The sequence below is a fragment of the Herpailurus yagouaroundi genome, unplaced genomic scaffold, assembly GCF_014898765.1.
Source record: "Herpailurus yagouaroundi ecotype Mexico unplaced genomic scaffold, PumYag 139, whole genome shotgun sequence".
Taxonomy (NCBI): domain Eukaryota; kingdom Metazoa; phylum Chordata; class Mammalia; order Carnivora; family Felidae; genus Herpailurus; species Herpailurus yagouaroundi.
The window spans coordinates 8866249-8890062 of record NW_024412394.1 but is presented as its reverse complement, the minus strand read 5'-3'; the positions used below and the strand labels follow the sequence as shown (position 1 = coordinate 8890062).

At 46.1% G+C, this 23814-nt stretch overlaps 1 protein-coding gene across 12 annotated transcripts in view; it reads left to right on the top strand.

Moving 5' to 3' along the window:
- TRERF1 (transcriptional regulating factor 1) overlaps positions 1–23814 on the top strand; it is a 211844-nt gene that overhangs the window by 73156 nt on the left and 114874 nt on the right. For 11 of the 12 annotated variants that reach the window (XM_040473501.1, XM_040473499.1, XM_040473503.1 and 8 more), the window contains exon 3: positions 13316–13398. The exons of the other annotated variant lie outside the window; for it this stretch is intronic. The gene's annotated coding sequence lies outside the window, so the exon portion shown is untranslated. The remainder of the gene's footprint in view (positions 1–13315; positions 13399–23814) is intronic. 12 annotated transcript variants of the gene reach the window in all.

Sequence of the window (23814 nt, the reverse complement as noted above, 5' to 3'; positions counted from 1 at the left end):
TTACCAAATTTACTTTCAGCTAGTCCGGCTGTTCCGGGGAGGCCTTATCAGCCGACTCTTAAGCCGTCGGGGTTGGAAGACTTGGTCTGGGGCAGCTTGGAGGCTGGGTTTTCAGCGTCAGCAGCGTAGACCTGGCGCCTCTTCCGCGTGGTTCTGCAGTCCTCCTCCCCAGCCCCCCAGCCCGGCTCAGTGAGCTTCTGTCACACAGCCTTCTCTTTGCCTAGACTGTCCGGTTTCAACCGCATCCCAAACCCCGGCCTCTTGCCCAGGATCAGCTACAAAAATTTGCTGGGCCCAGCCCACGGTGAAAACGCGGGACCCCTTGTTTAGAAATTGAGGCTTTCAAGATGGCGACAGGGCATTAAAGCAGGGGCGGGCGCTGTAAACCTACCCAGGTCACACGCTGCCCTTGCAGCCGGCTCTGCTCTTCCATCTTCCATTACCAGAATTTATAAAACACATTGGAAGAGTCATGACAAATTTTCTCGGAAGGAATTTGAGGTGTTTCTGCCATGGCCTGTGTGAGGCAGGGCTTCTGGCCTGAGCCACTGCGGGTGGCTTCATGCCTGTGCAGGGGGTAGGGTTTGGACAGTGTCCTTGAGTGCCGGTGGGAGGCTCAGAGGAGGGTGGCTTACAAATGGTTGCTTCGCCCAAGCCAGCCCCGAGGACCCTGGCATCTCCTTCCTGCGAAAGCATCATTTGCTTTGCGCTTTTTAAAGCCTTTTGATGGGGTTCAGTCAGGTAAGTGCCTGACTCTTCGATTTTGGCTCAGGTCGTGATCTCTCGGTTCAGAGCCCTGTGTTGGGTCCTGTGCTGACAGCATAGAACCTGCTTGGGATTCTCTGCCCCTCCCCCACTCGCGCTGGTGTTGTCTGTCTCTCCCTCTCTCTCTCTCTCTCTCTCTCAAAATAAATAAAAAACAGTTTAAAAAATCTTTAAAAAGCCTTTTAATGGACAAAACAAAACGTGGTATATCTCTATGGTGGAATATTATTTAGCCACAAACAGGAATAAAGGGCTGCTGTGTGCTACAACATGGATGTAACATGATGAAAACATGATGTTGAGTCAAAGAGGCTGGACACAAAAGACCACATATTTTATGGTTCCATTTATATGAAATGTCCAATATGGGCGAGTCCATAGAAACAGAAAGCAGTTGCCAGGGGAAGAGGGAAATGGGGAGTGACTGCTAGTGGGTATGGGGTTTTTTGGGGGGGGTGATGAAAATATCCTGAAGTTAGTGGTGATGGTTGTACAACCTTGTGAATATGCTAAAAGGCCACTGAACTGTGCAGTTTAAAGAGTAAATTTTACGGTTCACCAATTTCATCTCAGTTTTTAAAAAGGTGAAAATAAAAGTCTTTGGAAGGCTTACACTTTAACTCTCTACCCTCTGCGCTTGGTGGGTGTTGTTGGTTCAGGGCAAGGTGGGCCTTCTCTCCTTCCAGGAGCCCCTCCGCCTTCTTCTTGCCTCACCTTCAGTCACAGATAATCTCTTGAGCATCCCTCATGCAAAAACCTGTTTTCCAGGAACGATCTTCTGGAAGCTTTCATGCTAAGAGGCTACGAGGCTACTAAGACTTAGCTTCATCCAAGGCATTTGCATATTTGCTTATAAAGGGAGAAAACTTTTAGGTGAGACAAATGAACGTTCAATTTTAGAATTCCAAGTAAGAGCAAGTGAGTATGGAAGGTTGTTAGTTTACATGGGGTCCAGGGGGTGGCTAGGTGCCCTTTCTGCCCACCCAGCGGGGGGACCCCCAAAAGGCAGGGCCAGGCTAGCAGTGGGTATCAGGCTGAGAAGCATCCCTTCAGGACAAGCAGGCCTTGCCAGCTTCCTTTATTCTTTTCCCAGCTAGGGGATGGCGGAGGTGGGGGAGGGGTGGTGGGGGCAGTTTGACTGCGGAGGACTGCTGGGGTGGGGGGCATCTTTCCAGTCAGGTCTCATTTCTGCTGTGTTAACGTGCTTCGTTCTTGAATCAGGTAGCCCCAATGTGAGACAAACCCCTAGCCTACCTCTTCTGCTCCTGTCCCCATCAATTCAGTCCTGCTCATCCTTGCTCAGGGCTGTGCCTTCTCCCCTGTCCCTCTCTCATCCCCTGCTGCCTTCCCCTCTGTCCCCACTGTCACAGCCCCATCCTTCAAGACCCAGTGTAACTCAAGCGTTAGCTCTTTAAGAATCCCCTTTAGACAGCATTAAGCGCTCTTTCTTCCTATTTTTGTGGCTCTTGAATTCCGAGATCATTATTTTAATCAACTTTGGTTCTTCAATGCCTAACACAGTGTTTGTACACAGTAAGCACTTAATAAATACTCTGAGCATGACCTGAGCCGAAATCAAGAGTTGGATGCTCAACCGACTAAGCCACTCAGGCGCCCCATGCACTGATCTAGATTCTGTCACTTTGTTGGAGCTCTATTGTGTGATGGAAATGGTGGGGCACGAGGCCTTTGAATATATCCTGCCTGGCCTGGGAGAGTTGCTTTTCCCTGAGCCTCTTGGGTTTTACCTAGATCCCTAGGGACGTTAAATTCCCATATGATTGCTCATGGGTAAAAGGCACCTGCTTACATCCTAAACACTGCCCTTACATTCTGCCTCTGTGGGGAGGAGGGGAGTGAGCATAAGACAGGGCTGTACAAAAGCCCCGTGCATCTGATGATGGACAGAGGCCCTGGCTCTGTTGGTTAGGGACCCAGCATGAGATGGCTAGCACCTGCAAAGCATTTAGCTGGAGAGACTTTAATGACGGGTATTTAGAGAAGTGTAGTCAGAGTTAGGCAAGCCAGAGGATAAGAGGCACCCGAGGGCTGGCGAGAGAGGGAAACTGTTACCTCCCTTAGGCTGGGAAGAGGGAGCTCTAGAGTTGGGGAGCAGGGGCCCCCAACAATAGCTGTGATGCCGTAGGGATACAACCACTGCCACGCTGTGGTGCGGTGGAAGGAAGAGGGAAATAAATGCTTTCGCTTCAGCCAAATCCATCTGGAAGCCTAGGGAGCCCAGTTGATGCACTCGGTGGTCCAATAAGAGCAGAGAACAGTGTGTTTGTGTCAGGTTCAGAATACCCACCCCTGGCTGCCTGGGCATTCTAATGCTCAGCTGGCTCTTACATTTCTTAGGTTATTCAGCATGTGACCAGTCAGCTAGTGTCTACTTCTTCCTAGAATCATGGCTGTCCTAAAGAAGAAAGTCCCTGTCTACATCAGCAGGATGGGCATTGGGTGGTTTTGATAACAGCAAGAAAAACAGATAATATTCATTGATGGCAGGCCCTGAGCATCCTAAGCATTTATGTGCATCCTCATTAAATCTTTGCAATAACCTCAGCAGGCAGATACTGTTATTATCCTCATCTCTACCATGCTACTCGTAAACTACAGAGGGCTGGGAGAGCCAGTAGGTTGCCCAGTCGCGTAGCTAACGAGAGGCAGAATTGGGCTCTGAGCAATTCTGTCTGACTCCCGAATGCGTACTTGTGACTCCTCAGTGCCTCATCGTCTCATCCCTCTGCAGTGGGGCCCTACCCACCCTGTGGTCGGTGCCACATGTGTGCTGGCCTCACTGCCTGGGATGGTCTTCCTACTTCCTCTCCACTTGACCCAATTGAACCCATTGTCAGGACCCACTTCCAATCTCACTTCCTCCATGAGACCTTCTCCAACCGGTGCGGGCCCCCACGCCTCTCATTAGGCAGTCAGTGGCAGATAACTCTCCACCATTCCTTCAAGGGATTCGAGCTGTTTTGAGTGTATACCTCTCCTCAATCTCTAAGAAGACTCCAATTTTCGTTGATACAGATCTTAGGTCCTGAGTCTTTTTTTGGACCCTTCACTCACTCAACAGGTTGAATTGAAGAGACTTTAATAATGTATTTATCTGAAGAGCTATAGGGTTAAAGGAAACAACAGTGATGGTCTAGTGCCCATGGACCAATTGCAGGGGGATGGGGACGTGGGGAAGAAGCAAGCCGTTACCACTCCAGAGCCTGAAAGGATGTCTTCAGAGGGAGCCATCATGGAGCCCAGGGATGGCTGTGGCCCTGGGAGAGGATCCACATGGCTAGAACTGATGGATCTGAGGATTGCTTTTCTACTTAGTTGGTAAATGCCCACTGGAAGCCAACAGGGAGGGCTGTTTGAAAGGAAAGGAAATAAGCTAGAGCAGAGTCCAGTAGGAGCTTACAGTCTAGTTGAGTGTTTGAGGGAGAGAAGACGGGCACATACCCCTACCTAAAACAGCACAACACTTCTGCAGAGTGGTATTTCTCTCTGGACAGTTGAGTGTACCATTAGTCAAGACTCAAGCCCAGTGGAGGTGGACATTTGAGGGACCAAAATTGTTGAAGGCTTCCTTCTTACAGGATAGGAGGTGGTGCCAGTCCTGGGGCCTCCACGAGTATTTCCCAAAAGGCCTCATATAGGCCATAGAGGCTTCTGGGTGGAGCATTGGCCAGTTGGAGTTTGAGCAGTTTTGAAGTCTCAACGTTCTTACAAAATGTCTCTTGGGGGTCCTGGAAGTTTGAAGAGTTGGCAAACATCCTTCACCTTCAGGGCCTCAGGAGAGGCTTAAACACCAGCCATGTTCCCCACACGCCTCAGGAATTGCCCAGAACCACTTAGGAAGATGCGATGTTTCACTGGAAGGACCTCAGCCTTCCTCCCTGTGGTGTTGCTTAATCTCATTTCTTTTTTCTCTATTCCTGTTTTTTCCACCCACTCCTGTTGGCCTAGACCCAACTAGACACTGGAAGGGTAGAGTGAATTGTGGGCAAGCAGAAGGATGAAAACTCTTTGCTTGGGCCTCTCTTTGCTACATTTTGGTGTCAAGTTTCTCCAGATTTTTCTCTCTGCTGGGTCTTGGATGTGCTAGGAGATGCCCCAGACATCCCAAATGCCCCTTCTCCTCTGAACACATCACACATCCTCCGGCCTCCAGATGTTTAAGCTCATGGTTCTTGCTGCCTGGAAGACTCTGTCACCCCTCTTCACTGCCTCGTTAGACAGTAGGGAGCAGTGGAGACTGTGTGTGGAGAATTCCATAGCGTATACTCCATCTTAAGAGTTTCTAGACTCCCGATCTACAAGTTGTGGGTTTGATTGCTCCTTGGAGCAGGCCTGGCTGCTTGCCTTGGCAGACACTCAGGAAGGAAATAAGTAGGGGTGGGTGGCACAGCCTCGATAGAAACTTAGAGACAGGGACCAGAAGAGACCCTCAGGAGAGAGCGCTGATCCATGTGGCTCAAACTCAGGGAGAAGGGCGAGGTGAAGCTGAGGCGGCCAGACAGGTCCCAGAAGGGGCTTGACAGCTGGGCTAAGGCACCTCTTCTGCCGCTATTCCTGGGGACTGGCGGGGCTTGGGCGTGCCTTGGGGTCAGTTGCAGTGGTAGACTCGGTCCCAGAGAGACCTCTTTCATTTTACAAAAAGGAGATTTCTCGATACGTATCACCAGACTGGCCCTGCTCTGGCACCTTTGCTTCTCAAGGCTATGTAGGTTTCAGAGATCAGATAATGCTTTAGGTCCAGGTTTTAACCTTTCATTATTCCCTTATAATGTAAACAGAACATAATAAAGATAAGCAAAGAAGAAAGGGAAGTGAAATTAATGTCACCCATAATCCTGCCACCTAGATATCATTTACATTTAGAACTTGGGGATGGAGACTTCCCAGGTGATTTTCTGTATTTACAGAGTGGAAGCAAACTACTTAGATGGTAGATACTTAGATACTATATTTTGTAACCTCTTTTGTGTGTGTGTGTGTGTGTGTGTGTGTGTGTGTGCGCGCGCGCGCGCGTGCGTGCTCGTGTGAGAAAGAGAGAAAGAGGGGGAGAGATTCGTTTTGTCCCATTAAAAAAAATGCTTGCCCCAAATTAAAACTGAAAGAGTATAAAGAGAACACCCCCTGCCCTCCCGTCACCCCTAATCCTATTCCTCAGAGGTGGTCCTCTTTAAAAGTTTCCAGTATATCCTTGATGAGGGAAAAATGTAGAAGGGATAACGTGCATGGAACAACAACCTGGGAATACTGGTTGTTGTAAGTTGTGCAAATATCACTTGTCACATGTCATTCTGGAGGAAGGTGAAGGGTGGGTTTGGAGAGACTGGGAAGTAGTTTGTAGTCAGTGAAGGGGCTTTCAGAAACAGATATTGTGGAGGAGCGCTTGGGGGGCTCAGTCCATTAAACATCCGACTCTTGATTTCACCTCAGGTCATGATCTCACAGTTTGTGGGATTGAGCCCAGCATCGGGCTGTGCCCTGAAAGCACGGAGCCTGCTTGGGATTCTTTCTCCTCCCCACCTGCACACGCACGCTCTCTCTCAAAATAAATAAACTCAAAACAAAAAAAAGATATTGTGGAGTTAGGGAAAGGAGGAGATGGCGAATTTTTGAGGCCTGGCTTTTGTTTGGGTTTGTCACCTGGATGTTGTGAGGAGCCGGGTGAGTAGAGGTGCGGGAGACTGTGGGCAGGGGCCAGATACTATTAAATCTTACCTCCTGGACGAGGATTGAGGTAGGGCCAGCAGCAGGTATGCAAATGAGCAAGAGACCTGTCTGGAAGCAGTGACAGTAATTGGTAGATATTTATAAAAATACCCTTGCTTGACAAAACCAGAAGTTGGTAACTCTGTGTTAGTGCCCCAAACTAAAAGAGAGAGAGAGAGAGAGAGAGAGAGAAGTTTCAAACAAATCTCTGAATGCTAAGAATCTGAGTTGAGACTGCAGAACTGGATGGAGAGTCCCTACACGTCAGATTTGGGTTCTGGTTTTGTCTCTGGCTATGCAGTCTTGGACCGTGCCTTAATTTGCTGAGATCTCCGTTTTCCTAACTACAACAGATCCACGGTTCTTAATCCTGGATGCACATTAAAATCACTAGGAAACTTAAAAAAAAAATACCCAATGCCGGATCCCCACTCCAGCCCAGAGGTGTCCGACGAATCTCTGGGGATGAGGCCTGGGAATGCAAGCCAATGTTCAACCCCTAGGTCAGGTTTCTCCTAATTGCTCATTTTAGCCCGAAAACGTTGCAATTCTGCGTGTTGTATTACATAATTTCGTTCCTTTCAAATACGGTGCACAAAATGTTATAAACTTGTTACAGGCCAAGAAGTTTTACTTTTGATGAAAAACTCCCCTTAATTCTTAGTTGGCCAATGATATAAGGCCAGCGTCCTCTGTCATTAGTCAGAATCCTAAACAGAATGAAACATCAAATAATTAATTTTTGCTCCGGGAGTTGAGAGCCCGGACTTTAATTTCTCATTCTCTCATTTTGAAGAAGCTACTGACTGGAGGCCTGAGTCCACCTCCATTTAAAAGAAGACCCTGAAAAGTTCAGAGAGGAGACATTACTGGAAATGTCTTCTGCTAGAAGAATCATATGTACCGTAAGTTCCAAAATAAGAGGTCCAGTTGGGGGAGTCTTTATCAGATCTAAATTCTACATGGAGTAGGGGATGTTTAAAGAGATTGGGTGCTGTTTTATCTTTACCATAGAAGTTTTTGGTTTTGTCTTTTCCTAAATGAGTCATTTTTTTTTTTAAAGGAACCTAACTTGGGGAGGTGGGGAAAACACGGCTGGAGGGTGCCAAGGAGGCAGTGGGTGGGCAGTGAGGCTGACGGGACTGAGCTTGCACTTGGGCCTTTCACCCGGGAGGGCAGGAACCAGGGACCTGTGTGCTGAAGGTGCATCAAGAAGAGCGACACCACCCAGTAGGGGATAAGGTCGTAGAAATCATATTGACGTGGTTTATTCATTCATCAAGCACGCTTAGCAACCGTATGGTCCGGTCTCAAGACTCAGTCCGCAGGTGCTGAGAGAGTGTGTACAGAGGGGAGGAGATCTCCTAGTTTTCACTCTGGGGGAGATGGGACACAGATGATGGACGTTAGGTGTGTCGCCGTTTGTCTCCACTTAACATGATCTGAAGTTACGGTGCCCACGCCAGCGTGAACAGTGCAAGTAACACGAAAATGTTAGTGCCAGGCAGCATTTCAGAGGGAGGAAAAAATGGCAGCCTGGTGACCCCATTGTGGAGCGGTGGGGGGGGGGGGGGGGGGGGGTGAAACACACATTGGCCAGACATCTCCACACATCACTTCCTCTTTCTGTGCTGAGTTCTCCCAGCTGAGAAGTGATCCCACACACCTAAGTCACCCAGGCCCCTGGTTGCTGTTCAGGGGGCGGTGTTCACTGCTGTCCTTGATGCCTAAGGAGGTACAGGAAGGACAGAGGGTGGGGAGGAGTTGACAGACCCTGCCTTTGGAAAACCAGAGCAGCTCGTGTGATTTGGCCCACGTGCTTGGGGTGAGGAGGAGCACAAGGCAGGGTGCTCCCTGAGGCCCAGGAAGAGTTTTGTGCATTTGGAATGCTGGGGGTGGGCACGCTCCTTTTAATCCACCCTGACCCCCGAGAGGTGCTGGTTTTCATCTTTTCTGAGTGGTGTACAACCTCCCGCAGTTGTGCCTGCGTATTTGCTAAGTTTGTCACAAACTTCCTGTTTGGGTCCGGTGTGAGGCCCGAAGCTTTGTTGTGTTTTGAAACCCGGGTGTTCACAGAGGTCCAGCGCCTTCTCTCTTAGAGGCCATGGGGTGGCCCTTTTGTTCTCCTTCCCTTTGCTGACTTTGGCCATCTTTCTTTGCAAACCTTCTCTCTGAGAAGTGCCCTGTAGCTTCTGTACTTGTTCTCATTATACAGGTTTGAGAGTTCTGAGATTTGAAGGCTGGAAGGAGGGAGGGGGGCAGCATTTATTGGGCCCCTTATATAAAGCCAGGCACTGTGCTAGATGGTTTTATACATTTGTTTTATTTAGGCCTCACATTAGCTCCTGCGGAAACAGGCTCAGAGAGGTTGAGTGACGAGCCTAAGATTGGACAGCCACTGGGTGACAAGGTCAGGACTGGATCCGAGGGCTGACTGCAGAGCTCTTTATTTCAACTGTGTCATGAGGACCATACTGTGCCTTCAGTTCCGCTGGTTTCAGGAGACTTGGATTTCTTACCGGGCCTCTTCACAGACGGCATCACCTTGACCCCTATAGTTTTCTCCCAGACCTTTTTATTCAGGTATGGGGTGTGATTTGATGGCCTTTACTGACTTTCATCTTCCCCACTCATCCTCCTCCTGTGGCCTCACGAACCCCAGAATTACTGTGTGGTCCCTGACTAATGACTGAAGTAGGTTAGGGCCAACTCCCAATTCCCCAGAAATGGAGTATCCTTTTTCCTACTTCTGGGCATCCAGGACTGACCATTCTGCTCATCACCACGAACCCTGTTGAGCTGGATTTCTCACATCTCAAGCTCTTCGCTTTAACAAGGAAGAAGACAGGACATCTATGTCTATGGGAGCATGTGAAGGGGTAGCTAAGGAAGGATGCCAAGACCTTGAATATGTAGGAGCAGGAAGAGGACGGGGAGCTAAATCTATCTAGCACCCTCCTTCTCACTGGGATAGCTCTTATAGGATGCCAGACTCCAGGTGTTCCTGTGGAGGAACCAGAAGTATGCTTCCAGATACTTGAAGATGGCCTTGTGTCCCATCCCTGACCCATCCCAGTTCTGTATTTTCTGAAAAACTCCTACAAGTATATCATCTGAGCTACATGAGAATTGTTCTGTAGATCAAGTCACGTTTGCCATTCAAGAGGCCCTGTGTTGAGCAGTGGGCAATTCCAAGCATTTTCAACACGAATACTAGTCACCCTCACGGGGTTTGCGGTGTACATGGAAGGTAAATGCAGTGAGCTCAGAGGAGCCAGAGAGCTATGAAGCTGGGGTGGTGTGGCTCAGTGGGCTGCATGAGAGGGCCAAGAGCAGGGGGTCAGAGGGGTGGAGCTGCAGGGGGAGGGGAACACCGGAGGGGTGGGGCAGGCAGTGCATGTGGGAAACAAGATTGAAGAAGCTAATATGGGGGGTGCCTGGGTGGCCCAGTCGGTTGGGTGTCTGACTCTTGATTTCAGCTCGGGTCACGATCTCAAGGTTTGTGGAATTGAACCCCATGTCGGGCTGTGCGCTGACAGTGTGGAGCCTGCTTGGGATTCTTTCACTCTCCGCCCCTCCCCGACTCGCGCAGGTGCGCGCGCTCTCTCTTGCTCTCTCTCCTCTACAAAAAAGAAAAAAAAGAAGCAGCTGATGTGCATCCTTCATGAAGGGTCCCAAGGACTGGCTGTCGAGTTTGAAATTTTCCTGTTATCAGGAGCTGCCGAGGCCAACTGAACCGGACGGGGTTAGATAAAAACAGTGCTGTAGGAAGACTCCTCTGGCTGGGTGCCCTGTAAATGGGGAATGCCGGGAGGTAAGAACGCATGGATCCTGTTGAATTCTAGGAGTGAAGCTCTGAGGGCTGGGACGAGGGTGGTGACATGAATACAGAAAGGAAGACGAAGACACGGAAGATTTCAAACCCCAGCTCTGCCCCTTGCTGCCCATGTGACCTCCTCGAGCAGGTTACTGAATTTCTTGAATCTCAGTTTCATCGACTATGCATGGAAGCTAAAACCACTTCACAGGACTGTCGTGTGAGGGTTTAACTTGTGTCACACCCAGCACACAGCTGTGGGTGCCCGGGCAGAGGAGGAATCCTCTTGTGGTGTACGAGACTCGATGTGTGACTAAGAGGGAGGAATCGGGAGTGCAGGGTGAGGGCTCGGAGGGCTCTCCAGGGTCTGACTTTGGGAGCCTGGGACAGTCATGCAGCATTGGCAGAGGTGGACGGAGCTGTTTGGGCCTCCGGATTCGGTTTGGGGAAGACTCAACCCAGGCTGCCGAGGGCCTCTCCAGAACCCCACAGCCCTGAGGATTGGGTCTCTCTGAAACCAAGGCTTCTAGTTTCCGTTGGGCCCTCTGTGTTGCTGGCCAGCAGTAGGCTCTCTCTCTCTGACCGCTGTCACCGCTGGGTGAGGCCGGTGAAGCACTGAGGGCACAAAATTTAAGGAGGCTTCTGGTTTTAGGGCCACCCCTACACCTACGTGACTCCTCTCGGTGAGGTGTTTCACACCACATCCCCTATCAAGCTCCTGTCTGCCCTTATTCATTCAGGAGACAGCCTGGCTTCATTTATTCATTGACAGGTTCTAGCAGCTCAGCTTTGAGCCCTCAGGTTCCTGTCTTCGCTCCCTTGTGGGTACTGACATTGGGGCTCATCCAACCTGATTTCCTTCCCCTCAGAGATGGACGCATCCCCCCTCCCGGCCAGAGAGAACCTTCTTCCTGTACGTGAATCCCCCGCATCTCCTGTCACTCCTGGGACCTCACCCCCTTAAGGAACCCAGTTCAAGCCGAACCTCAAACCTTCACCGTCTCTAGTTCTCATTCCCTTTTCTCCTCCCCTCACAGACAGATGTCTGGAAAGAACCTGCCCTCAGGTTTTGCTTCTTAATTGACACAGCCCACTCGGGCTGGTTTCTGCCTATGGGAGGTGTGCCTGGCACAGGGGAGGGACCTGGTTGGATTTGCTGCAGAGGACTCCTGCCTCCCACAGGAATTGCCCTCTGTCAGCTCACCTGTGGCCTCCATATTACCACACCCAGTGGATGCTCCACTCCTTATCTTTCTGGACTCTTCGCTACTTTTGACATTGGACAACTTCCCCCTTTCTGCACCTCTCTTGGCTTTTTTCATTCCATAAATAAATCTCTCAGCAATTATTTCTTGAGTACCTACTAGGTACCAGTATCCGGGACAAACCATAATACCATGCCCCTGCTTTCAAGGAGTTTACAGACTGGTGTGAGGGAGGAAGGTAAAAATACAAACAAATGTCAGGTGCTGATAAATGCTATGAAGAAAAATACAACCGGGGAGGGGCATAGGATGGGCGCTGGGGTTCATAGGGGAGAGTCTCACTGAGAAAGTGACATTGTCACAGGAGCCTGAAGAAAGTAAAGGACACCTGGGAGAAGAATGTTCCAGGCAGAGGGAAGAGCAAGTGTAAAGGCTTTGAGGGAGGGTCCTGCTTGGGGATGTTTGAGGAGGCCATCCTGGCTGGAGGAGATTGAAGAAAGGCAGGGTAGGAGAAGAAAACATCAAGGAAGAGGCCAGGCCAGGTCATGTGGGCCTTAAAGGTCATTTCAAGGACTTTGCCTTCTATTTTGAGAGAAATGAAACACTATAGGAGTGTTTTGAGCAGAAGAGTGATTTGTTGTTGTTGTTGATTCATTTTGAGAAAGAGCATGGGCATGGGCATGGGGGAGGGGCAGAGAGAGAAGCGGGGAGAGAATCCCAAGCAGAGGCTGCACTGTCAGCACAGAACCCAGCGCGGGGGTCTATCTCGTGAACCGTGAAGTCATGACCTGAGCTGAAATCAAGAGTCGGCGCTTAGGTTAAGTGCCACCCAGGCGCCCCAAGAACAGTGATTTCTGAATGATCACTGAGGCTGCCGTGGGACCATGGTGTATTAGTTTGCTAAGGCTGCCATGACCAAGTACCACAAACTGGGTGGCTAAAGTCACAGAAGTATATTTTGTCACAGTTCTGGAGGCCAGAAGTCTGAGATCAGGGTGTTAGCAGGGCCTCGTTCCCTCTGAAGATAGTAGGGAAGGATCTGTTCCAGGCCCCTTTCTCACCTTCTGGTAGTTTCTGGGCTTGTGACAGAAGAACAGCAACCCTCTCACACATCGGCATTCTCCCTGTGTGAGGGCCTGTGTCTTAATTTCCCCTTTATGTAAGGATACCAGTCAGACTGGATGAGAGACCCACCCTACTCCAGGATGACCACCTCTTCACAGCTAATTACATCTGCAGTGACCCCATTTCTACATAAGGCCCTCATCTGAGGTACTGGGGTTAGGACTTCAACCTAGGAATTTGGGGGACACGCAATCCAACCCATGGCACAATTCAACCCACAGAATAGATGGATTATGGAAAGGCAAGGGTGGAAGTAGGGAGACCAGTTAGGAAGTTATCGCAATAGCCCAACAAGAGAAGCCGCTGGCTTGGACCAACGTGGTAGCCATGGAGGTGGTGAGAAAGTGGCGAGTCTGGAGATATTTTGAAGAATCACGTTGCCATCATTTGCTGGTGGATTGGATGCGGAGTGTGAAGGAAAGAGAGGAGTCGCCGTGACTCCTGGGTTGCAGGCCTCAGTAACTACAAGGGAGTTGGGTGTCTTTCTTTCCTAAATTCTCCTCTCCCTTGGGGACCCTCCTCAGCAGCTTTTGCAGGGTCCTCCTCCAGGGCAGGCCTATCAACTGTTGGATTCTTCAGGGCTCCATCCTGGGCTGCCTCTCTGGTCTCTCCTGATCGATAGGATCTTTCTCATGTTGAGGGCAAATATCCTGATGTGCTTTTTGGGTCCTTCCCACAGGCCCCGGCTCTGGAGGATGCTGAAGGAGGAAGACATGGAAGCAGGACGACCCTGAAAGATTAAGCCTCCCAATCCTGCAACAGGTATAGCTGCTCTGAAATGCTTTGTGATGAAGGAGTCCTAAAAGTGTTTCTTTGATACCTGCGGTGTGGAAAATGCCTTGCGAAGGGGAGGGGGGCTGCCGTGGGCCTGGACAACCCTAGATTTCTGGAAAAGGTCTCTCTGGGAAATGGTTGGCGATTATGGATTCACGCGCTGGAATTCAGCATCCCTTCGAATGGGGCTGAGGGCACCGTGCCTTGTCTCTCTTGACTTTGCAGTTGTTGTGAATAGCGGAGGAGCCAAAGGACCCTCATGGATGGTAGCTCTATCTGCGTTCAGGGGGAATTAGACATCTCTGGAGAGCTGCAGTACGGAAGGCTGCGCTGAGAACCCCCACAGGGCCTGTCAGAGGCAGATTTCTGGCCCTCCGTTCTCTTCCAAGCTCAGTTTGTCCCTCTAGAAAATGGGCGCATAGCTGTGATTCTTCTGCCAGGCCCCACGCAGACGGTGTCTGAAGGGTCAATAAATTTGTGTATAAACAGGTTTTTTTTTTGTATGTTTAAACCCCGGCATAGCAAGAGATGGCTATTTTCCACAAATTCTCAGTGACGGCAGGGAAGGAGGGTGGCGGGTGTCTAATTTGATATGTGCAGGTTGTTTTTCTTGGCACGCGCCACACTTTTCATCTCTCTTATGTGGGACTCAAAGCTGATTGCTTCTGTTTCTCTTTTGTTGTGCTTGATTTTGATTTAATTTTTAAGCCATTGTGTCTTGGGGTTCCAGTAAGAAACAGATGGTTCACTCAAATGGAGTAATCTAAGAGCTTTTCCTGAAGGGGCTGTTTGTAGTGGCGTAGGCAGGGTTAAGAGAACCGAGCACAGGATGTGGAAGCATCCCAGGGCTAGGGACGTCAGGGAGCTGTTACCATACCTAGTCCTGAAAGAAAGAGGGAAGGGCTGGTTATTAGAACTAGAAAGAGAAGCTACATGGAAAGGTTATCTCTGGTAGAAGGGTGCAGTCAACCTTCAGCAACTCTGCTGGGGAAGAGCCAGGGGAATAAATCTCCTCACTGAACTCACTCGTCAGTTCTCCCGTCTCCTGATGATGCCTCCCATTAGGCACACTCAGCCAGAAGCTAGAAGGCGGGGAGCCATACCGATGCTGTCCAAAGAGATCAGATCCTCTGGGGAAGCAGAGCTGAGTGGAGAAGGGTGAATGTAGAGGTGCGAAAGGGAAATATCTGACCAAGCAAGAGATACAGGTTGCTTAGGTTGTATTGCAGAGGATATCTCCATCCAAAGAGGGGTTTTGTTTGGTGAAGTGAGCGAAACGTTGCATTATTAGGTCAGCCACATAGATCTGTTGGACTGTGAGGGCTGGAAGGAGCAACAGAAATCCTCTAATCAAACTTCACCCTTTTGTAGTTGAAAAGACCCAGGAAAGTCAAGTGACTTGCCCAAGGCCACTCATGAATTCATGAAAGTGTTTCTGGGAAGCCTGTGACATTTTTTTTTTTAATTTTTTTTTTCAACGTTTATTTATTTTTGGGACAGAGAGAGACAGATCATGAACGGGGGAGGGGCAGAAGCCTGTGACATTTTTAGGAGAAAACCAACACAAAACCACTTGAAACAGTTGTGAAACAGTGTAAAGCAAAATCCAGGTACTTGCAGGAGAAAGGTGTGAATTAGTGTTTGTTTTTTTCTCACGTGTCAGTTGGGATTCTTTGGGGTTGTGACTGTCATAAAACCTAACTCAAAAGTGCTCCCACAGCACAGGGAATTAACTAATCAGCTCATGTACTTGCAAAGTTAGGGATGGGGTGGGCTGTATTGTGGATGTGAACTAGCAGCTCAGCATGATGTCAACCATTATTTCTTTCCATCTCTCTGTCACTCTTCCGTGATGTCAGTTCATCCTCAGGCTGGCTTTCCTCAGGGAGGCAGAATGGCTGCAGGAGTTCCTGGGCTCATAGTTGCATCCCTCTGGTCAGGAGGAAAGAAGCATTCCTTCTGGTAAAGAAAGTCCTTAGAAGACTGAGAAAGTGTCTTTCCCAGAATTCCATCCCCAGGAAACCAACCCTGGCATTTCATTGGCCCAAATTGAGCCATGTGCTTAGTCCACAGCCAATCCCAGTGCCCTCTGTTGATTGGCAGGGATGGGAGGTTTTTCTGGTTGGTCTGTCCCTCTACTGGAGGAGTGTGTCAGCTTTCCCTAAAGCACCAGGACTGGCAGGAAGAGGACAAGACAGAGCCGGGGGGGCAGGGAGGAGATGGGTACCAGGAAAGTGGCAGCTGACATCCACTATACTGTATCATGCATAGAAATCTATAGAAATTCCACTGATCTAGACCCATTGTTGGAAGTAACAGTGAGACGAAACCTGTTTTTAACTAGTGAAAGTCTGCATTTTAAAATATCTTACCATAGCATAGTTTCAGACAAAATCTTCCCAAACAGTTCCCAGACAGGCTTGCAATTAGCATCTGCTTCTCACTATGTCTTAAAACATAGGACCTTCTAGTAGATTGATCGTGCCTTCTACTATTCTGTTTAATTTCTCATATGCTTATTCAACCTTTTTATAGCCAGAGTAAACGCTAAACTCAAATTCTGGGTTAGTGGAGATTAAATTACATTAATGAAGTTCCTCATTTAAACCTTATCTATAAAATGGGAGTAGAATAGCACCTACTTTATAGGTCTGTTGTAAGGATTAACTGAGATAATCCAAGTAAAATGCCCAGTGTCCCAGTGGCTGGCCCAACAAATGTTATCTTTATTTGCTTCATATATCTCCAAATATTGTCACATTTATGTGTTTATGTGTGCATTTAGTCTAGGAAATTAACTCTCTTCACTACAAATTTATTGTTTGCCACTGATTAGTTCAGTTAGAGATGAGGTAAATAAAGGTGCTAAAAAATTTAGTGTTTATGGATTTTTTTTCCACTGGAATGGTTTTTATTTTAGAATTCATTTCGGGGAAAATCTAAAAAAAAAGAAAATTTTAGTAGCATACAGTTAAGTTAAATGTAGGTATAATCCCTGGAAGTGAGGGGATTTTTATTTTGCAGTAATTTATTAATATATTCTTAGTTGAAAAGTTTTATAAGTAGTTGAAGGCCTGGAGCACCTGGGTGGCTCAGTTGGTTGAGTGTCTGACTCTTGATTTCGGCTCAGGTCTTGATCTCATGGTTCTTGAGACTGGGCCCCATATCGGGCTCTGTGCTAACAGCACGGAACCTGCTTGGGATTCACTCTCTCCCACTCTCTCTGCCTCTCCCCTGCTCTCACTCTCTCTGTCTCTCAAAATAAATAAATAAACATCTAAAAACATAGTTGAAGGCCTGTCATGATCTATCCCAACTGATTTTCTTGCTCAGTTTGGAGGCTCCGGAAGGGGCAAGTGACCCTCTTCAGCTTTGGCTTCCTAAACCAACCACACCATTTGGGGTTTTCTGAGTGGATGGATTTTAGGATCACCTGAATCAAGTGAGATGATGTAGAAGCAAGAATCTGGTCTTGGGCATTTATTTCAGTTGAAGTCTAGCTGACAAAATGCTGTGAATTATTTTCTAAAGATTTTAGTGCCATAAAGCTGACCTCTCAGAATCTCAGCAGAGCCACCTGTCTTGGTTCGGGGTTCCCAGATTAGCGGTGGGAGAGCACACCTGTGCTCTCTCGAGTACCCTCAAGCTTTATCACTTATGTTTCAAAACCAGGAAGAGATAACCTGATAATGCGGGGTGAATAGGGTACAGTGAGGGATCTGCAGATAGAAGAAAAATTTCCAGAACAACCAGGAACTTATAGACCTGAGAAAAATTCATACTCTCGCCCTTGCATATAGACTAAAATAAGTCTTAAATTTTCTGTAGGTCGTTTGCTGACCCTGGAGCTGGTCACCATTGTGATAACTAGATGGGAACCAGTAATAATTAGATGATTGACCCTAAATTACTTGGTCCAGACAAGTCGTTCTCATATGTAGATGACTTGGATGAAGAACTATCAAAAAAATTGGAAGGGGTTGGCCTAGAGTTACCAGCTTCTTTTGCTTTGCCTTCCTTAGTGGAGGGATGTTTTAAAAAACCTAACATCTGTTAGCAGAGAATTTCATAAAAGAGTTTCATTTAAGAAAAGGAGTATTTTTTCCTGACATTGCCTGTAAAAACTACCTCACGCAGTTGGATCCTTCATTGCAATCTGTGGGTAACAAGCATTGGGGAGATGGAGAGTTATTTACTTCATGTGCAAGTTTAGGGGGGCAAATCCTACTTTTTAAAGACTCTTAGAGCCTAGGAATTCTCTTAAGCCATCTCTTTATTTGACTTAAAGGAGCCAGAGAAATTCACTTGAACGCAAGGCTTGATGAGTCCAATTCATTTTATAAAGAAGGAACTGTTTACTCTCGTCATTAACTTAGAATTGTTAGTTTGATTTTCTGCCGGTAGAAAGAAAGTCTTGCAAGACCTACATAGTTCAGATTAAAAGGTATGTCAACAGTTTTTCTTTTTCCACAGTTTCACCCTAAAAATGATAAATCTGTTCAGTTGGACTTGGCTGTCAGTTGTGTGGTATGTGCCTCTATGTGTGGGAAAGCACACACACACACACACACACACACACACACACACACACACACGGAGAGAGAGAGAGAGAGAGAGAGAGAGAGAGAGAGAGAGAGAGAGAGAGAATTTAAAGCTCCAGAAAGGAAAGGGTGCTTGTGAGAAATCAGTCACTGCTGTTAGGGCTTGTAGTAACTGTTGCATCTTGAAGCTGCCAAAACAGTATGAGTTAAGATGTCTTTTGGAGTCCTTAAAAAAAAACCCAACATATACCCAGCCACCCCTGGCATCCCAAACAGTCATAAAACATTCCTCATTCTGCTTCACTTCACATGCCTGCTTGGCTTTGCCACAAGCATGTTTTGCCTTCCAGCCAGGGATTAAGCTTCTGTGTGAGGCCATGACTGGTGTGAAAGCAATTTCTCTGTCATTGTGGAGGGGGGAGAAAAAAACCGCTTGCACGCTTGTGCGAAATCCTGAGTGGAATTATGGAATCCTAGCTCCGAAGAGGGTTTTGAGGTCCGTGCCTTCCTGCCGGGCTATTCTAACACTCATCACCTTGACTGACAAAAGGTGACCTAATCCCAACGCTTCGTTGACCTCTAACACTTCACGGATCTCCTGTGAACAAGGACACGAACTGAGATGTGTCTTTTTCAAGAAAAAGCAGACCATTGACCAACATACCACATATGCAGTTACTGCCCTGTTCACGTCCTTGTTCTTGGGCACGGTGTCACTGTTTGAGTCCTGGTTGTATTCTCACAGATGCTCATACAGCACAGTCCTCGCCTGTTCTAGGAGACCCTCCATCTTCATTCAGACTCCTTACTACTTGTTTCTCCTCAGGTGTATCTCTCCCCACAGCAGGCTATTCAGTGTGCCTAGTTATGGCTCCGTGTTCTTTCGGACAGACATTACCACAGCCCCCTTGCTTTGGTCAACTTGGGCTGCCATAACAAAATACCACAGACTGGGTGGCTTAAAATAGAAATTTATTTCTCACAGTTCTGAAGGGGAAGTCTAAAGATCAAGGTGTTGGCAAGGCAGGTTTCATTCTGAGAGCTCTTAGGATAGTTTGTAGGCGGCCGCCATCTTGATGTGTGCTCATTTGACATCTTCTTTGTGTCCTTGCAAAAAAAGGAAGCTCTGGTGTCTCTTCTTCTTATAAGGACACTAATCCCGTCATGGGGCTCCAGCCTTGTGAGTCTTCTTAATCTAGTTGGTTCCCAAAGGCCCCATCTCCTAATACTATCAGATTGGGGGCTAGGGTTTCAACGTATGAATTTGGGTTGGGGGTGGGGGGTGGGACACAGACTTTCAGTCCCTAACAATTCTGAATCTTTATTTGTGGTTCCCGTGAAGTGTTTGGAGGGTCGTTGATCCAGGAGCCCTGCAGTCAGTAGAGAAAGCCTTAGAATTACAAACTTTTGTTGCTCTGTAAGAAGTACAGTGTCCTACTGGTGGCTTGCTGGACTACAAAATCGGAAGACCTTTACCACACACTTCAAGGTGACCTGTGGCAGACTGATGATCTCCTTTTCTTTTCAGATCTTAGGTTTCCTAGGTCCAGATGTCAGTGTTAAAAGGTGTGGATGCCAAACTTGCTCAGCCTCAATGAATTGTGGATGGTTCCGCATTCAATATTCCCTGACCACCATCTATAGCCTCCCTTATGGGCCTCTAAAAGGGAGGCTGTTAGAACAAAAACCTGGGAACATGACTTATTTCTTAGCGCTTTATCCTCTTGGGCATTCACTCCCTTTCATGGGGGAAAGGAAGGCAGTAAATTATAATGCAACTGTTCCTTATTCCTTTAGAGATCAATATCTTACAGTGTCATTTTAAATGTATAAAAATATAAATATGGTAATGTCCCCATGGGCGCGCACGCACACACACACACACACACACATACCTGGGCCAGGTGGAAGATTTTAAAATACAAAAAGGCCTTTGAAAATTATTTTAAAATTTCAAGGAACAGATAATTTCTGTGTTATATAAACTGTTCCAGGATTTAGAAAAAAGATGGAATACTTCCAGATTCTTTTTTCAAGCAAACATGACCCTGATAACAAATCTGGCAAGCCCCCAAAGGGAGGCTCTCTACCAGTCTCTCGTAGGAATGTAAAAATTTTAGATGAAATTCTAGTGAGTAGATTTCGACAATAGAGTATATGATTGTTCCACTATACCCAAGAAGGTTATGGAATGCAGGAATGGCTTCATATATATATTTTTTTCATTTGCTTCACATAAATTATTTAAGTAAAAATATGCAATGATCTCATTAATTCCAGAAGTACATTCAGTCAGTTCAACTTCTAATTTTTACAAACCACTTAGAAACGAGTATATAAAATGACCATTCCTTCGTATAATAAGGAAGATTGAGTTCATACAGCCCACTGTCATTATACTTATCGGGGCCACAATAAAAGCATTATTGGATATGGCTGAGATCAAAACAAAAAGCCAGTGCAGAAAGTTATGAAAGTGGTAACATTAACTTTAGAGAATAAATATTGTAAAGAAAAGGATAAAATTATCATTACAGATTGCTTAGTTGTAGATCAAGGAGGCTTAAAGAGATTAAGTTAAAACCCTACTTCTAGGTGGTGAGATTACAATTAAGGATTTAGATATTTCTGAAATTAGTTCATGAGTCTGATGCCATTCCTCTCAAAGTCCCATCAGGATTTTTAAAATTTCACAAGATGGTTATCAGTCTATATGGAAAAATATGTAGATGAGAACCTCATGGGGAATCTCGGAAATGGCTCGAGGAGAAGGGAGTTAGATCTATTGGATATTACAATATATAGCAATACTAGATATTAAAGTGTACCTTTGTAATTAAAACACCATGGTATTGACATTAAAAGAGGAAGTAGGTGGGGGCGCCTGGGTGGCGCAGTCGGTTAAGCGTCCGACTTCAGCCAGGTCACGATCTCACGGTCCGTGAGTTCGAGCCCCACATCAGGCTCTGGGCTGATGGCTCAGAGCCTGGAGCCTGTTTCCGATTCTGTGTCTCCCTCTCTCTCTGCCCCTCCCCCGTTCATGCTCTGTCTCTCTCTGTCCCAAAAATAAATAAACATTGAAAAAAATATATATATATAAAAAAAAAAAAGAGGAAGTAGGTGAGTGAGCTAGGATAGTTCAAAAGCAGACCCTCACATAAATAATTCGATAAATCATAAAGAAGTCATCACAGATCAGGGGGGGAAGGAAGAATTATTCAATAAATAATTGTGATGCATAGTTAGCAATTTGGAGAAAATCATTCTAACTTCACCACAATGAATTACATATTGATTAAACAATTAAGTGCAAAATGTAGAGGCATAGGGAAATCTATAGAATTGAATATTGCTTAGAAACAAAAGAAAAACACTCAAAAATGAAAAGAACAGTCCATCAAACTACAGAAAAAAATCAAAGATTTCTTCATGTAAAAAACCAGTGGGGTAACAATAGGGAAAGATTTGCATTCATATGACAGAATTTGTATCTTTATTTTGTGACGTGCTCAAACAAATAAAAAAACTAATAAAAAAAAAAAACCCTAAAACCTTGGTTCGACACTTGAATAGATAACTACATATAGCACCATACACATATATGGAAAATGTTCAATTTTGTAATAAGAGATATGTAGATTGAAACAGCAGCAAAATACTATTTTAACATATTATTTGAAGAATACATTAAAAAAATTAATGTTTATTTATTTTGAGAGAGAGAGAGAGAGACAGCGTGAGCAGGGGAGGGACAGAGAGAGAGGGAGACACAGAATTCATGAACCACTCAGATCATGACCTGAGCCAAAGTCAGATGCTCCACCAACTAAGCCAGCCAGGCACCCCTCCAAAGAATGCATTTTTAATGGTAATCCCTGGTTCTGGAGGTATTGCGATATTCAGTGTATTAAAGAGCCATATTATTTATTCATACATTTTGATCCACTTCTGTGGACCATCTTCCCACATTCCCTCCATGAAGGAAATAATACACAACATTTAATAACCTATTTAAACAAAGATGCTCCCTGAAGCATTATTTACAAAGTAGCCACATGCGCGTGTGTGCTCACACACACACATACACACACACACACACACACACACACACACACAATGTCCATATGTTGAATAACTGTCAAATAAGATAGTTCCTCTATCAGCGTAATACTCTAGTATAATTAACAATTATTTTGAAGATATGTAGCAATGTGACATGATATTTACAATATAATTTTATGTATAGAAATTGCCAATAAATTGTGGTGTAGTTTCACTATGGAATACAACTATATAACTATGCAATTAAATTGAATGAACCATAGCTGTGTGCGACAACAGGGAAGGATCTCAGGAACATAGCTGTTAAGTAGAAAAGCAAGTTGCAGTGTGATCCCAATTACATAAAGTTCAGATACATACAGAACTAATGATAAAGTGTTTAGACATCCACATGCATGGGGTGCCTGGGTGGCTCAGTCGGTTAAGCATCCGACTTCAGCTCGGGTCATGATCTGGTGGTTCATGAATTGGAGCCCGGTGTCAGGCTCTGTGCAGCTCAGACCATGGAGCCTACTTCAGATTCTGTGTCTCCCTGTCTCTCTTTGCCCTTCCCCAGCTTGTGCTCTCTCTCTCTCAGAAATAATAAATGAATAAACTTAAAAAAAGTTTAGATGTCCACATGCATGTGTAAACCATATAAGAACAAGCGATCATAGACAAAAATTCAGGCTAGTCGTGGGAGGAGAGAAGAGAATGAGGGAGGAGCCCCTGGGGGTACCTAGGGGATGGTAAAGTCTCTTTCTCAAGCTGAACTATGGACACGTGTGTATATATATATATATACACATTTGTGTGTACACACATATGTATATATGTATAAGTGTGTATATATACACACGTATATACACACATATGTATACACACACACGTATATATATTACTGCTCTTTTTTATACCTTAACATAAGCAACAAATATTTTTAATGTCAAATACATTAAGTGTGTTAATTTCACAAAAGAGTATCAAAACCCATATTCACTGATTACAATTATGTACAAAATATGTGTCCCTAAAAAAAGATGGTAAGAAAGTATATAGGTAACAGTGACTATGTTAGAGGAGTGACCTTATGGGTGGCTTATTCTTTCTTTTTCTCTCATTTCAAATTTTTCTCTCATTTCAAATAAAACAGGCATGCCTTGTTTTATTGTGCTTTGCAGAGTTTTGTGGCAACCCTGTGTTGAGCAAGTCTACCGGTGTCATTTTTCCAACAGCGTCTGCTTAGTTCGTGTCTCTGTGTCACATTTTGGTAATTCCCACAGTATTTCAGACATTTTCATGACTGTTTGCTTATATTTGTGATGGCGACCTGTGATCGGTGTTCTTTGATGTTACTATTGGAGCCTGAAGATGGGACTGAATTGCTGCAATCTCATGATCAAGCTTTAATAGATGAGGAGTTGCTTCCTGTGGATGAGCAAAGAAAGTGGTTTCTTGAGATGGAATCTACACCTGGTGAAGATGCTGTGAAGATTGTTGAAATGACAACGAAGGATTTAGAATATTACATAAAGTTTGTCGATAAAGCAGTGGCAGGGTGTGAGAGGACTGACTCCAGTTTTGAAAGAAGTTCTGTTGTGGGTAAAATGCTATCAAACAGTATCACATGCTACAGAGAAATTATTTGTGAAAGGAAGAGTTAGATGATGTAGCAAACATCATTGTTGTCTTATTTTGAGAAACTGCCATAGCCACACTGATCAGTCAGCAGCCATCAAGTGGAGTCAGGTCCCTCCACCAGCAGAAACATTATGATTTCACTGAAAGCTCAGATGATGGTTTGCATTTTTTAGCAATCAAA